This window comes from Ips typographus, linkage group LG3, assembly GCF_016097725.1.
Source record: "Ips typographus isolate SLU linkage group LG3, UJ_Ityp_2.0, whole genome shotgun sequence".
NCBI classification, from domain to species: Eukaryota; Metazoa; Arthropoda; class Insecta; order Coleoptera; family Curculionidae; genus Ips; species Ips typographus.
The window spans coordinates 11,450,744-11,465,440 of NC_138424.1; positions in this window are offsets into that span (position 1 = coordinate 11,450,744).

Here is a 14,697-nt window from a genome sequence, read left to right on the forward strand (position 1 = left end):
GCTTCTAGAGGTTCAAAAGCTTCTAACCACTTCCAAAACCGTTCCGAAAGTATCCAAATGCTTCTAAAGCAGTTTCGAACCTTCAATATGCGCTTTAAACTGCTTACTATTTGAAAAAACTCATTCGGAAATGTCAACAAAATTATCAATAAAGTTTAAATTGTTTATAAGTATTTTGCTGATCCTGCACCATAATGTCTATGAACATTATTGTTTGTAATATAAAATTTTGAACGCAAGTAAATAAATACTGAAGTTATTCTAAAAAATGTTCATGCTTGCCCTAAAACACTTTAAAAAATAAATATCATTTTTACAAATTAACGATTGAACAAGGTGGTCCAAATTTGTGAGCCACATTAAAAATGTATTACAAATTTATAAGACACTTGTCAGTTTAATATGAAGCTTTTCTTAAGATTTTCAGGTTTTTGATACTTTTTGGTATAATTCGCATAACTTGGTACCCAATTTATAGAAACTCGTCCTACTTAAATGGTTCAAACATGTTTTTCTTGACGATTTGAACTTGTTTGTGTATGTTAGTACAGGCAATAGAAAATCACCACAATGTCGAGGATTTCTGAGCAACGCTTTAGCTTACAAGTCGAACTTCTGAGTTCTGAGCAAATTGTGGTACTTGCTTAAATGGTCACATCTCTAAAATAGAAACATCGTCATGCGCGCGCTTTATCAAATTATGAGTTAATGTTTTTGATGCTCTGGGGAACTTCTCTGATCTGACTTTCTTTTGAGCAGTGTTTCTTATTGTGTATGGTTCGGCGTGTTTCCTGACAGTGTCAATATTTGTGGGTGTTAACGTTTGTTTTGGGTGGAGTTTTTGGTTTGGGTGGTTACTGGTTTCTTAAATCATTCTTGGTTGGTTGGAAGACTCTTATCCATGGTGATGGGAAGTTGGTCGGGGCATGGTTGTATTCCGCCATGGATCCGATCAAGGCTGTCATCTTGAATACCGCCGGGTCTGGGTCGGTCTTTCTTCTCGTGGAATCCTAGCCCTTTACTAGTTTTCGGCTAAGCATCCCATCCTCGTCGCCATTTGTCGTGTCTTGGGGCTTTTGGGATTGAAGAAGACTTCTTAATAGGCACTACTTACATTTATTAATCACACTCAATAAATATATATGTACAAGGACAATTTTTATTAGACTAACATGTGCCCTCGTTCGTTGTTGGGTAGCAAGAGAGCTGGCGGCCCACCGGTTGTCCACTGGCTTCCCTGCTGCTGCAATGTTGCTACTTTTCGAAGGAACGCAATACACCACACTTTACTCTTCTTCAGATACTCTTTCAAAAAACTTAAATTTTTTTGGCCTTACGGTAAGCCCTGCGTTCCTCAATCTTTGCAACACTTCTTCACAGTTCCTAATGTGCTTCTGAGTACTCTCGCCAGTGATGCATATGTCGTCTGCAAACACAGCCACGCCTTTCAGTCCTTGCAGAACTTGCTCTATCGTCATTTGGAAAAGAGCAGCTGCTGGAGACACCCCAAAAAGCATTCTGTTTGTCCTGAAAAAACCTAAATGAGTTGTGAGTGTCATTGCTTCCTTTGACTCTTCTGAAAGCATTAACTGTGTATATGCCTGATTAAGGTCCAATTTAGTGAACAAGTTACCCCCAGACAACAGATCAAAGATCTCATTTATGCGAGGTAAGGGGTAGTGGATATTTTTGTCTAACCATTTATTCACAGTCGCCATATAATCGCCACAAATTCTTACCGTTCCGTTGGCCTTGATGACTGGCACAATCGGAGTTGCCCATCTTGAGTTTGTGATTGGCTCAAGAATGCCTTCCTCAATCATCCTCCTTATTTGATCTTCCACTTTTTTCCTGTATGCCAAGGGAACTGGTCTATGCCTAAGAAAAATGGGTCTCGCCTGTGGATCTATGGGTATTGTGACATTGTCGTATTTGTAAGTTCGCAATCGATTTGTCAAGACGTCAGGGTATTCCCTCAACAGCCTGTTCCTGTGAGAACACTGCGAGACTGAATTAATGTTTAATGACATATTAAAAGCACTGAGGAAATCCCGAACTAACAAACAAGGTGCTATGCTATCAACTACGTAATTTTTTATTGTTCTTACTTTGCTGAAGGCTTTTACATTTGCCACAAAATACCCTAATGGCCTAATCATTGACCCTGTGTAACCACGCAGCAGTATGTCATTTACTTCTAGCTGAACATTTGGAAGACTTTTTTTAAACACTGACCTGCTTAGTGTGGTCACACATGATCCAGTATCAACTTGCATGTTGAACATTTTTCCCATAATTTCAATCTGAGCAACAAATCCCCGTGAACAACCCTTATGTGTATCTACCTTAAATATGTCCCCTGCGACCTCTGCTTCTTCACATGCCTCCACCAGAGCATTCTGTCCCGTCACTGTGGCTCTCCGGCAAGCTCTCTCCAGATGACCCTCTACGCCGCAACTTCTGCATCTATAACTTGCATAACGGTCCAATTTCCCATCTGCTTGGCCCCTTGGTGTTGTTTCTTCTCTTGTCGCCATTGCCGCCTGCATCTTGGAACCCCATCTGACTTAATTGACCTCATGGTCGCGCTGATTGATGCTTTCTAAATTCTTTACTTCCTTCTGTACCGCCAACTTTAAAAGACTCTCTAGGGTCTTATCGGAGTCCTCTTCGCATAATCTGTCCAGTATGGAGCTCTTCCTCAATCCTGCCATAAACTACTCCCTCAGGAGGAAGGTCAAACCCTTCGAAAGCACAGTTAATGGAAAGTCCTCGCACCCGCACGTACCATTCTTGCGAAGTTTTGGGGCTTTTGGGATTGAAGACGACTTCTTAATAGGCACCACTTTACATTTATTAATCACACTCAATAAATATATATGTACAAGGACAATTTTTATTAGACTAACATGTGCCCTCGTTCGTTGTTGGGTAGCAAGAGACCTGGCGGCCCACCGGTTGTCCACTGGCTTCCCTGCTGCTGCAATGTTGCCACTTTTCGAGGGAACGCAATACACCACAGTTATGCTAAAACTTCATGTTAATGAGATTCCAACATGTTTTAATTAGTTTGCTCAAGGTCGTGGATTAAGTGCATGAGATTATAACTACCTATAAATAAACACACTTGAATATTCCGCGGGAAATCAAAACCGACTTTTATGTTATGTACAAGTGTACCTATATTACAAAGATCTACAATATTTACAATTTACAGTATTAACAAGTTTACAAAAATTATAAAGTTGCAAATCAAATTATGAAACAAACAAAAATTGACAAAATTGGTATTAAAACTAAAATGGCACCAATATAGTTCCATCTGGAGCAATATTCCATTCATAAAGGGACGTCGATGAACATATTAGCGGCTTTCTCTTGCACAGCGTTGAGTTTGAGTTTCTGTAGCCAAATTTTCCATTATTCATAGCCCTCTGGTTGATCTCCACGGTCAAGGGGCATCATCAGGAATTATCCAGAATATGAAGAAAAACTCGCATCGCAAATCAATGCTTATTAATCACAGTGATTTGCCGTTGTAATGCCTAGTCCGCACTCTTGCCGAGAAAAATTACGACGTTGGCCATCATCGGATATACTACACAAAAAAATCAGGATTTCACACCTAAGCCACTTGTGACCCTCACAAGCCTTGGTTATCATCGGTATTATAACTAAAATGACACCAATAGAGTTCCATCTGGAGCAATATACCATTCATAAGGCACGTCGATGAACATACTAGCGGCTTGCCCTTGCAGAGCGTTGATTATACTTACTATATGAACAACAAAAGAAAAACGACTAGTCTGCGAAAAATGCCGAAAACATCAGACAAAGAAATCGGAGTTGCTCTTCTAGAATGATGTTTCCTTATCTCAATTAGTTTTCCTGGTACTGGTACTGGTATATGTCCATAACCTCTGATCGGTTTCGCTGTATTACTGTGAGTTAAAAAAAAAAACAAAACATCACTATTTTTAACCAATCAGATCGGTGTTAACCGAATGATGCGACATTAATGGGGCTGTTCCTAGATTTGGAAACGCCCTTTGTACTTTCTAACTCATAGAGTGGAGTACAGATCTCACCAGATGTTGCACGATCATTTCTGGCATCCAGTTGACTATACTGGAATGAAGGTTTTGTTCTTTGGTTATCAAGCCCTATAGCCTCTCTGATGAGCCGTAATATGGCGAAACCGGCCAGAGAATTGCGATTGATAAACAAAAAACAAAACCTCACCATTTTTTACATCTACAAAAATTATTAGCTTTGGAAATCTACCAGTTAGCTGGGATAATGAAACATCAGGCTAGAAGAGCAACTCCGATTTCAATGTCTGATGATGTTTTCGGCATTTTTATTTTTTTGTTCATATAGTAAGGATAATCAACGCTCTGCAAGAGAAAGCCGTTAGAATGTTGATCGACGTGCCATATGAATAGTATATTGCTCCAGATGGAACTATTTATTGGTTCTAATTTAGTTTCAATGACCACGGGATTGCCGGGTCTGAAGAGTGGCTAGGAAACACACGGCGGATGTTGCACATCTACTTTCTCTGCACACTTCTGTCATGTGCATAAGTGTGGAATCCTGGATTTTCTCGACTAGGACATTGGATGATGGTCAGCGTGGTATTTTTGCATACTCTGGGTCAGCAAGTTTTGGCAGAAAAATGTCTACTACGCCCAGGAATCGAACGCATGGTCACCAGAAGTGAGAGTATGATCAGATCCATGCTATAATCAACTTGGCCACGCATCTCCCTACTAAATCTTGATTAAACTATCATATAACCTGCTATAGGAATTTACAAGGTGTGTGAAAAAAGTAATATGAGACTGATTTGTGTACAGCAAAATGGATTTTTTTTTAGCAATATCATTTGTTTCAAACTAGGTCTTCTGAGCAGCTATACACCGAGCAATTTAATGCAAATGGGATGACACTGCCTTACCAGCTGGAAATATTACTAGTTTCATTAATTTTCTCAAACATCTCGTATCTTATCTACTGTTTTCACACGTGCGCACAATATGATCACAATGAAAAATCAATCAAGTTAAGAATGATGAAGGAAGTCTAGTCTGTATTGCCTGATAAAACGTCGATTTTTCAGATGTCCTCAACTTGTTTTTCTTACCCGGTGGCGACCTACTTATTCGCCTTTCATAGATTCTTTGGGCACCCGCACATGGTACCATTTTTTGATATTTTAGATAATTTCGGAAGGGACGTAAACAGAAATTATTAGCCTTGGAAATCTATCAGTTGGCTGTGATAATAAAAGATCAGGCTAGAAGATGTACTCCGATCTCAATGTCCGATGATGTTTTCGGCATTTTTGGTAGACTAGTCGTTTTTCTTTTTTTGTGTATATAGTAAGGATGATCAACGCTGTGCAAGAGAAAGCCGCTAATATGTTCATCGACGTCCCTTATGAATGGTATATTGCTCCACATGGAACTATATTGGTGCCATTTTAGTTGTAATACTGATGCTAGCCAACATCAAACCATTGTCATCTTATTTCTTTAAAGGATGCTACCTGATCGTGAAAATCAACCAGATAGTTGTGAGTAATAGAACATTTGGCTAGAGGAACTAATTCGATTAATTGTCTGTAGTCTAGTTGCTTTTATTTTTTTTGAGAATATAAGGATTATCAACGCTGTGCAAGAGAAAGCCGTTAGAATGTTTATTGATGTGCCTTATGAATGGTATATTGCTCCAGATGGAACTATATTGGTGCCATTTTAGTTTAAATACCGGTGCTAACCAAGTTCAAATCAAAGCTTGTGAGCGTCACAAGTGGCTTAGGTGTAAAATCCTGAGTTTCTTGTAGTATATCCGATGATGGCCAACGTCGTAATTTTTCTCGGCAAGAGTGCGAATCTTGGCATTACAACGGCCAATTCACTGTGATTAATAAGCATTGATTTGCAATGCGAGTTTTTTTTCATAGTCTGGATAATGCCTGAAGATGCCCCTTGACCGTGGAGATCAACCAGATGGCTATGAATAATGAATCATTTGGCTATAGGAACTAATCCGATTTCAAAGTTTGATGAGGTTTTGGCATTTTTGGTAGACTAGTCGTTTTTCATTTTTTGTGTATATAGTAAGGGTGATCAACGCTGTGCAAGAGAAAGCCGCTAATATGTTCATCGACGTCCCTTATGAATGGTATATTGCTCCAGATGGAACTATATTGGTTCCATTTTAGTTGTAATACTGATGCTAGCCAACATCAAACCATTGTCATCTTATTTCTTTAAAGGATGCTACCTGATCGTGAAAATCAACCAGATGGCTGTGAGTAATAGAACGTTTGGCTAGAGGAACTAATTCGATTTTAACGTCTGATCATGTTTCTAACATTGTCTGTAGTCTAGTTGCTTTTATTTTTTTTGAGAATATAAGGATTATCAACGCTGTGCAAGAGAAAGCCGTTAGAATGTTTATCGACGTGCCTTATGAATGGTATATTGCTCCAGATGGAACTATATTGGTGCCATTTTAGTTTAAATACCGGTGCTAACCAAGTTCAAATCAAAGCTTCACAAGTGGCTTAGGTGTCAAATCTTGAGTTTCTTGTAGTATATCCGATGATGGCCAACGTCGTAATTTTTCTCGGCAAGAGTGCGGATTAGTCATTACAACGGCCAATTCACTGTGATTAATAAGCATTGATTTGCAATGCGAGTTTTTCTTCATACTCTGGATAATTCCTGAAGATGCCCCTTGACCGTGGAGATCAACCAGATGGCTATGAATAATGGATCATTTGGTTATAGGAACTAATCCGATTTCAATGTTTGATGAGGTTATGGCATTTTTGGTAGACTAGTCGTTTTTAATTTTTTGTGTATATAGTAAGGATGATCAACGCTGTGCAAGAGAAAGCCGTTAATATGTTCATCGACGTCCCTTATGAATGGTATATTGCTCCAGATGGAACTATATTAGTGCCATTTTAGTTGTAATACTGATGCCAGCCAACAATCAACCAAAGGCTTGTGGAGCTCACGAGTGGCTTAGATCCTGATGGATTTTCTCGTAGAGGTTATCCGATGATGGCTGGCGTGGTAATTTTTTTATTGTGCAAGAGTACTGATTTGCTCTCTGTGGACCTTTCTTGTCATCTTATCAGGGATCGTGAAAATCAATCAGATGGCTATGAGTAATGCAACATTTGGCAAGAGAAACTAATTCGATTTTAATGTCTGATAATATTTTCAACATGGCTGTGTCTGTAGTCTAGTTGCTTTTATTTTTTTTGAGAATATAAGGATTATCAACGCTGTGCAAGAGAAAGCTGTTAGAGTGTTTATCGACGTGCCTTATGAATGGTATATTGCTCCAGATGGAACTATTATTGGTTCTATTTTAGTTTGAATGGTGATGGCAACGACCCACCACGGGCTTGCCGGGTCCGAAGAGTGGCTAGGAAACACACGGCGGATGCTGCACATCGACATCCTCTGCACGCTTCTGTCATGTGCATAAGTGTGGAATCCTGGATTTTCTCTACTAGGACATTGGATGATGGTCAGCGTGGTATTTTTGCCATACTCTGGGTCAGCAAGTTTTGGCAGAAAAATGTTTGCCACGCCCAGGAATCGAACGCATGGTCACCAGAAGTGAGAGTATCATCAAATCCAAGCTATAATCAACTTGGCCACGCAGTTCCCTACAAAATCTTGAATAAACTATCATATAACCTGTTATCGAAATTTACAAGGTGTGTGAAGAAAGTAATGAGACTGATTTGTGTACAGCAAAATGGATTTTTTTAATAGCAATATCATTTGTTTCAAAGTAGGTCTTCTGAGCAGCTATACACCGAGTAATTTAATGCAAACGAGATGACACTGCCTTACCAGCTGGCAATATTACTAGTTTTTATTAGTTTTCTCAAACATCTCGTATTTTATCTGGTGCTTTCACACATGCACACAATCTGATCACAACGGAAGATTAATCAAGTTATTAAGAATGATAAAGCGAGTATGTGTCGCTTGATAAAACCCAAAGATGGCGCCGTCTGTTGATATTTTGGATAATTTCTGAAGGGACATCTTCAGATGAAACTATATCGGTTTCATTTTAGTTTTAATACTGATGCTAAACAACTACAAACCATAAGCTGGTGGAGTACACCAGAGGCTGAGGAGTTGGGTTCTAGTTTGTCTCGTCTCATGTTGGTCAGCGTGGTATTTTTTGCATACTTTGGGTCGCGAAGTTTTGGCAAAAATGTGTCTGCCACGCGCAGGACAAAACTGGCACAGTAAAGTCTCAAATTTACTATATGAAACAAGTTAAATCTGTATTTGCCATAGCCAATGATTCTGGTAGATAGCGCAACTCATGCTTAATTTGCGCTGAGAATGTTTCTTGATATTTTGGATATTTTCCAAAGGGACATTTTCAGAATTGATTGGCCTTGAAAATCTACCAGATGGCTGTGATAATGGAACATTAGGCAAAGGCTTGCGGGGATCACAACTGGTTTAGGTGTGGAATAGTGATTTTCTTGTATATCCTATGATGGCCCACGTCGTAATTTTTGGAAGGCTATGAATAAAGGAACATTTGACTAGAGGAACTAATCCGATTTCAATGTCTAATGATGTTTTCGGCATTTTTGGTGACTAGTCGTGTTGCTTTTTTATGTATAATGTAAGGATAATCAACGCTGTGCAAGAGAAAGCCGCTAATATGTTCATCGACGACCGACTTATGAATGATATATTGCTCTATATAGAACTATATTGGTGCCATTTTAGTTGTAATACTGATACTAGCCAACAACAAACCAAAGGCTTGTGGAGCGAACGAGTGGCTTAGATCTGATGGATTCTCTCGTACAGGTTATCCCATGATGGCTGGCGTGGTATTCTCTGTCCTGGGAAAAGGATGCCCCCGCTGACGGAGGGGCTCTTCTGGCGCTCTTCTTATCCTCCATTTCTTCTTTCTTCGTCAGCTCGTCCATCTCTGGTGGTCTTGGCACACTATAGGATGTCCAAACAGCCGGCTTTCGTCCGTCTGTTTTTGCATCCTAAAGTTTTGGGGAATTAGGGTCTGGTGAGTGGCGGATCACGATTGAAGATGACTTTTAACTGCTATATGTAGTTAAATCGTGACAGACGATGCGGGCTTGATGTTAACAGAGTTTTTGATGCGTGGTGCCATCTGTGTGGACGTGTGCGAAGTGAGTCGCTACAGTACGAGTACTCTCCTTCCAGTGACAACAAAGTGATGTATGATGGAGTAGGGAAGAGTAATCTGAGTAATAATGGATTGACTGAAAGCAAGGACGAAGTTGGTAACGATGAGTTGCGGCGGTGCAGCGATGGACTTGAAATGCGACCGTGTTAGCATTGAAAGTGATTCCATATTATCTGCAGCCAGAAGATTGCGTGTTGCTTGTAGAGGGTCATCAGTTATGGGGTGGTGCCATCTGTGAGGACGTGTGCGAAGTGAGTCGCCACAATATCATATAACCTGGTATAGACATTTATATGGTGTGTGAGAAAAGTAGTGAGACTGATTTTGTATTTAGCAAAGTGGTTTGTCAATTAACAATTTCATCCTTTTCAAAATAGGTCCTTGGAGCAGCTATACATCTTGCAATATTACAAGTTTTATTAGTTTTCTGAAACATCTCGTATCTTATGTAGTGCTTTCACACGTGCACGCACTTCTAATAAAAACAAAAGATCAGTCACGTGGTCTTTAAGAACAATAAAGTAAGTAGGTGTCACGTGAAAAAACTATGACTTGGCGGACGTTCTGACCTTGTTTTTCTTATTCGGCTTGTGTAGTAGACGTGGCGACCTACTTCGCCCGTCATGGATTCTTCACACACACGCACAGAGATAGCGCCAGTAGTTGCAAACTTGGCTAATATCACGCCAATATCGTCTCATTTAAGTTCTCATAATTTAGCTTTAAATTTAAATACCAAGTACCAACATACTTAAAACGTTTATGAAGCACGTTATTTGTCTGTTCATCAAGTAACTTTTTATTCTGTGGCGCTTTTCCTCTTATTACCTTATGATGATACGTTATGGGTTTTCCCAGTCGCCACTTATGTTGTTTATGACGGTCGAATGTCTAATTTACAATACCAGAATAGCATTTATAGATATAGGATATCTGTCAAAGAGGTTTGTTATGATAATAAGTGACCACCCGATCTGAAACCGAAATTGCCTAACGCAACTGACCTAGCCAAATCTAAAAGTTATTTCAAATTGATTGCATCAAAAAGTAACTAAAAGTAAAGTATTAGGAACGCATAAGTGATTACAGGTAGAACGTTGATTAACTGCAGGTAATATTAAAATTAGTACATGGGCTTAATAAATAAAATCCCTATTCATTTCTTGTAATGGTCTGATTTAATTTTGATCAAAACTTTCTACATCCAATTATTGTATTTAAGTATAAAGAAGAATGGTTTAGGGAATTGTTTCGTGACTAATATCTCTGAATAGTATGTGTTGCTTCTTGAGATGGATGATCTGTAATAATTATAAAATGATACAAAATCTTTTGTAATCTCCAGTTACTGATATCATACAACATTGCGCAAGAATGAAGTATGTTATCTAACCAAGTCGAGCCCACGCAAAATTTTGTTCTGTAGATAACAACCTCAATAATTGACGTCATCCTTATACAATTCAGAAATGACAAAATAATCGTCATCTGAATAGTTATCCCTGAAAGTTGTTCACAAAAGATAGTCTAATGGCACAGTATTGCGAAACTTTTCATCTTCATAATCAACACCACAACCGCTTGTCAAATTTGTATTGAAATAATCATAAGTATGTGAAAAATCAGACATAGGACTTCGGTTTTCAACTTGAAACGTATCGCACGTTTGTTTCGTGGGCGCCATTTTTGTCGCTAAGAAACCACGTTTCTTGAAGCGGTGTTCAGAGAAATTTGAAGTTGACGACCGAATTTCGCAGCCGGTCGAGTGAGAATGTGGGGCCTCTAAGTGGAAGCGTCGATTCCTAAAGGTCTACGGGGAATTGTCTTGTGCGGGGCACTTCCAAGAGGCGGAAAGGGTGAAAACCTGGGTCAGGACCACGTGGATGTGACAGTGACGGTTATAGTTTCCACGAGGAATGACTATATCTTTCACTCGAATCGTGCCCTTAAGGCGATTTTTAGTCTTATTTACGCAAGCGGGAGAGATGAGAGTTTCTCAGACGCACGCAAGTGCCTCTTCCGCGGAACTTATGTAATCGTGTATCGCGTAATCGCGTTATTTAATCTGGCTGAACGTCTCACTGACGAGTGGCCATCGTAACTACAACACACACACACACACAAAATTCAGACATAAACAATATGACGTAACAATGTCAATGAAACGTCTAACTAACTGTCTATTACACTGTGAAGTCGCCTTATTTTTGTTTGATTTTTTGTATACAGTTTACTGAAGGTATTACAAATATAAAAGCAAAATGTCAGTGTTGGTAACGGGGACTATATTTGAAATCTACGCAATGTCTGATTCATCGTTATCATATTCCAATTAAAACAGTAAACAATTCCAGTAAAGTGTGCTTACTTGAGACACCTTTTATAGGTATAAAAGTGTTATTTATTTGATATGAACTCATTGACTGAATTATATCTGTAAAATCTGGGACTTTTTAGTTGTTTACTTAAGAATAATAAACTGTATGAACATAAGATCGTAAATAGAGATGATTGTAGTTTGTTCACGATCTTTTTGGATCTACCCTTATCCATGGAGTTTTTCCGGTACAAGATTAGATCTTGAAAGCGTCAAATCATTTTTTGGTTAATTATTAAAAGTCACCTTGATTTTAGGAAACTTCCTAGAGAAGGTACATTATTTTCTTCCAAAAAAGGAATTCTAGACAGACTACAGTTAAATGCTGGATCAAAATGCTGGGAATATGTCTAAAAACAGCATTTTGGACATATTTCTTGGAAGAACGTGGATTCGAGCTTCTTAGAGGCTTTCTTCATAACATTACCAATAAAAGCCAATAAAAACTGCAATGATTCTGAAAAAAATGTCCTCAACTCCTTCTTGAAACCGTTCTAAAACACTAACTGTTTTTTTTTTGTGTTTTGAGAAACCTCTGATACGTTCAATCGGGTGGCAGTTAGCACGAGGTAAAAGAGCAGTTCAAAACGAACATTTTGAGCTTGTTACAGTCACTGAAACCCCAAAAATGGCGGTAATACGATATTTTCGAAATTTCAATGCATTTTCAAAAAAAAGTCGAACATCTCGGAAACGGTAAGAGTTACGAAAGTTCTGCACTAGACCATAAATGTTCAGAATGACTTTCTTGCGTGGAGAACAAAGTAAACGCATAACTGTCAGAACGTTAATTCCTGATTGTACTATTATAGTAGTTTTCCTATTCAGTGTGCAAAGTTATGTTTTCCCACACGCGAAAGCAGTTAGACGAACGACGCGAAGCGGAGTTCGAATAAGCTTCAAGTGCGGGAAAACTACTTTGCACACGTGTTAGGAACAATATTTTTTCTACGAATGAAATATCTATACATTTTGTTTTTAATTTTTATTGATATTAAAAACAACAACTTATAACTATTTATTGTTATTAACAACATTAATGTTCAATGTACAGTTGGTCGCGTTTTTTAAATTGATCGCAGATTGAGCAACTGAAGGTAAAATACTGGTACTTGGAACTGCTTCACTTTCTTTAGGATTGAAGGTCAGAATTTTGTTACTTAATCCTTTTTTATAACTTGTGGATTCATCAATGTATTCTTCAGCTACCGTAGTCGATTTCCAACCCCCCAAGCGTTTTATGTCAGTGATTCCTTCTCCAGAATCAGCCAGGAACGTTGCCGATGATCGACGATAACTGTGCCCTGTGTAGAGTTCTGGATTTGGCAACTTCAAAAAAATAGCTATTTCAGAAGGCATTTTTCCAAAACTGTTTACTCCAACACTTTGCGAAAAACATTTACCCTTTCTGTAAACTAGGAAAAAACGATTGTTTGACTTTTTTGGACGTAGGCCGGTGTATCTTCTGTACAGTTGCAGGTAGGTTCCGTTATGAACTTCTTCTGATATTATAAAGTTTCTTGCTGTATGATTTTTGGAATCCCTAATTTTAACAATTATGAGGTTTCCTTTGTCTTCAATATCTGTAGTGGTTAAATTGGCTAGCTCTTCCCTTCGACATGCACCAGCAAGTCCGAATATAGTGGCAACTTTCATTAACAGGTAAATTTCATCTGGTGCGGAGTTCATAAAACTGAATATTTCTTCTTTTGTAAAAATTTTCGCCTTTTTAGGTTTAAAACCAACATTCTGCTTTTTCAGAAATGCAGTGAGCTTATAAAATTCACCGATATCGATGTCTCTTTTTATTTTTATTACATTTTTGAGCATTGAATACTTTGACCACATTGTGTTAGGTTTGAATTCTTTGCTTAAAGTAACAAAATACGCTAAAAGTACCTCTTCCTTTAAGGTTTTTATCCCCTTTTGTTCGCACCATTGGGTAAACAACTCGTACTGTTTCTCGTATTTTTCTCGCGATTTGAGAGGCAGCAATTGCAAACTAGCCATGTTGGCGGCTTTTAGAACATCTTCCGGAAGTTCATCTTCAGTGATATCCATTATGAAAATAGTTTTTTAACTTAAATAAGTAAGAATAAACACTGTTGTAGACTTTAAATTGCATATAAATGCGTTGTTTGACAATGAGCTTTGGTTTCTAAGGAAACAAGCCTCATTTTCAAAGACAGAGACAAGGTGGTTTATTTACCTAAACTGTACGGAAGAATAATGTGAAAAAAGTCGTGTTTTTTATATGAAACCCCTGAATATTATTACATTTTTGAATTCTACGCAAAATTCTAAGCAGATTTTATGTATAATAGTCTATATAAAATCACTGTTGCAAGGTATAATCAGCATTTTAAAAAGTGTTCGGGAAAAGATTTTTCCCGCATAGTGTGCGGGAAAGTGCCACTTTGCACACACTTTTACGTATGCAAAGTAGCTTATTTGCAAACATTCGTAGAAAAAATCAAATTTGTCATATTTAAAATTTAATTTCGAACAGGTGTTTCACAATCAAACAAAACTATAAACAGCTGATTTTTATCAGTCTACAAACAGTATTAGCTACTCTCTAGACTGCATCCGTAACATGTGCGATAATTCAGAATACACACGAGTTTATTTGTATTCTAAAGATAGTATAACCAAATATTTTTACTATTTAAAAAAATAACTAACATTCCTATTTTGAACCTTGATGAATCATGAACCACATTTCCAAACAGCAATTACCAGTTTTGAAAAGAAAAACACAGTTTTGAGCTACTCATGTTTTATTTACATCTTCCTAACAAATCTATATAGATATTTAGAACAACATCAATACATAAACTGTACGTTCCACGACAATTAGTGAAACAAAATTCTTCTTACGCACTATATTTACATTTGAGCAGAATTTATGACTATGTCTAAGTTTTCACAAAAGTTCTAGTGAAATCCTTATTGGTATGTCCTAAATAACTGCAGCTCTCAAAGGTGAACGAAAAGTATGCCACAATTCAGCTTCTTTCACACACTTAAAACATCACCCAAATGGTACCATCAGGTCCAGTGTACCATTCATCTGGAGCATC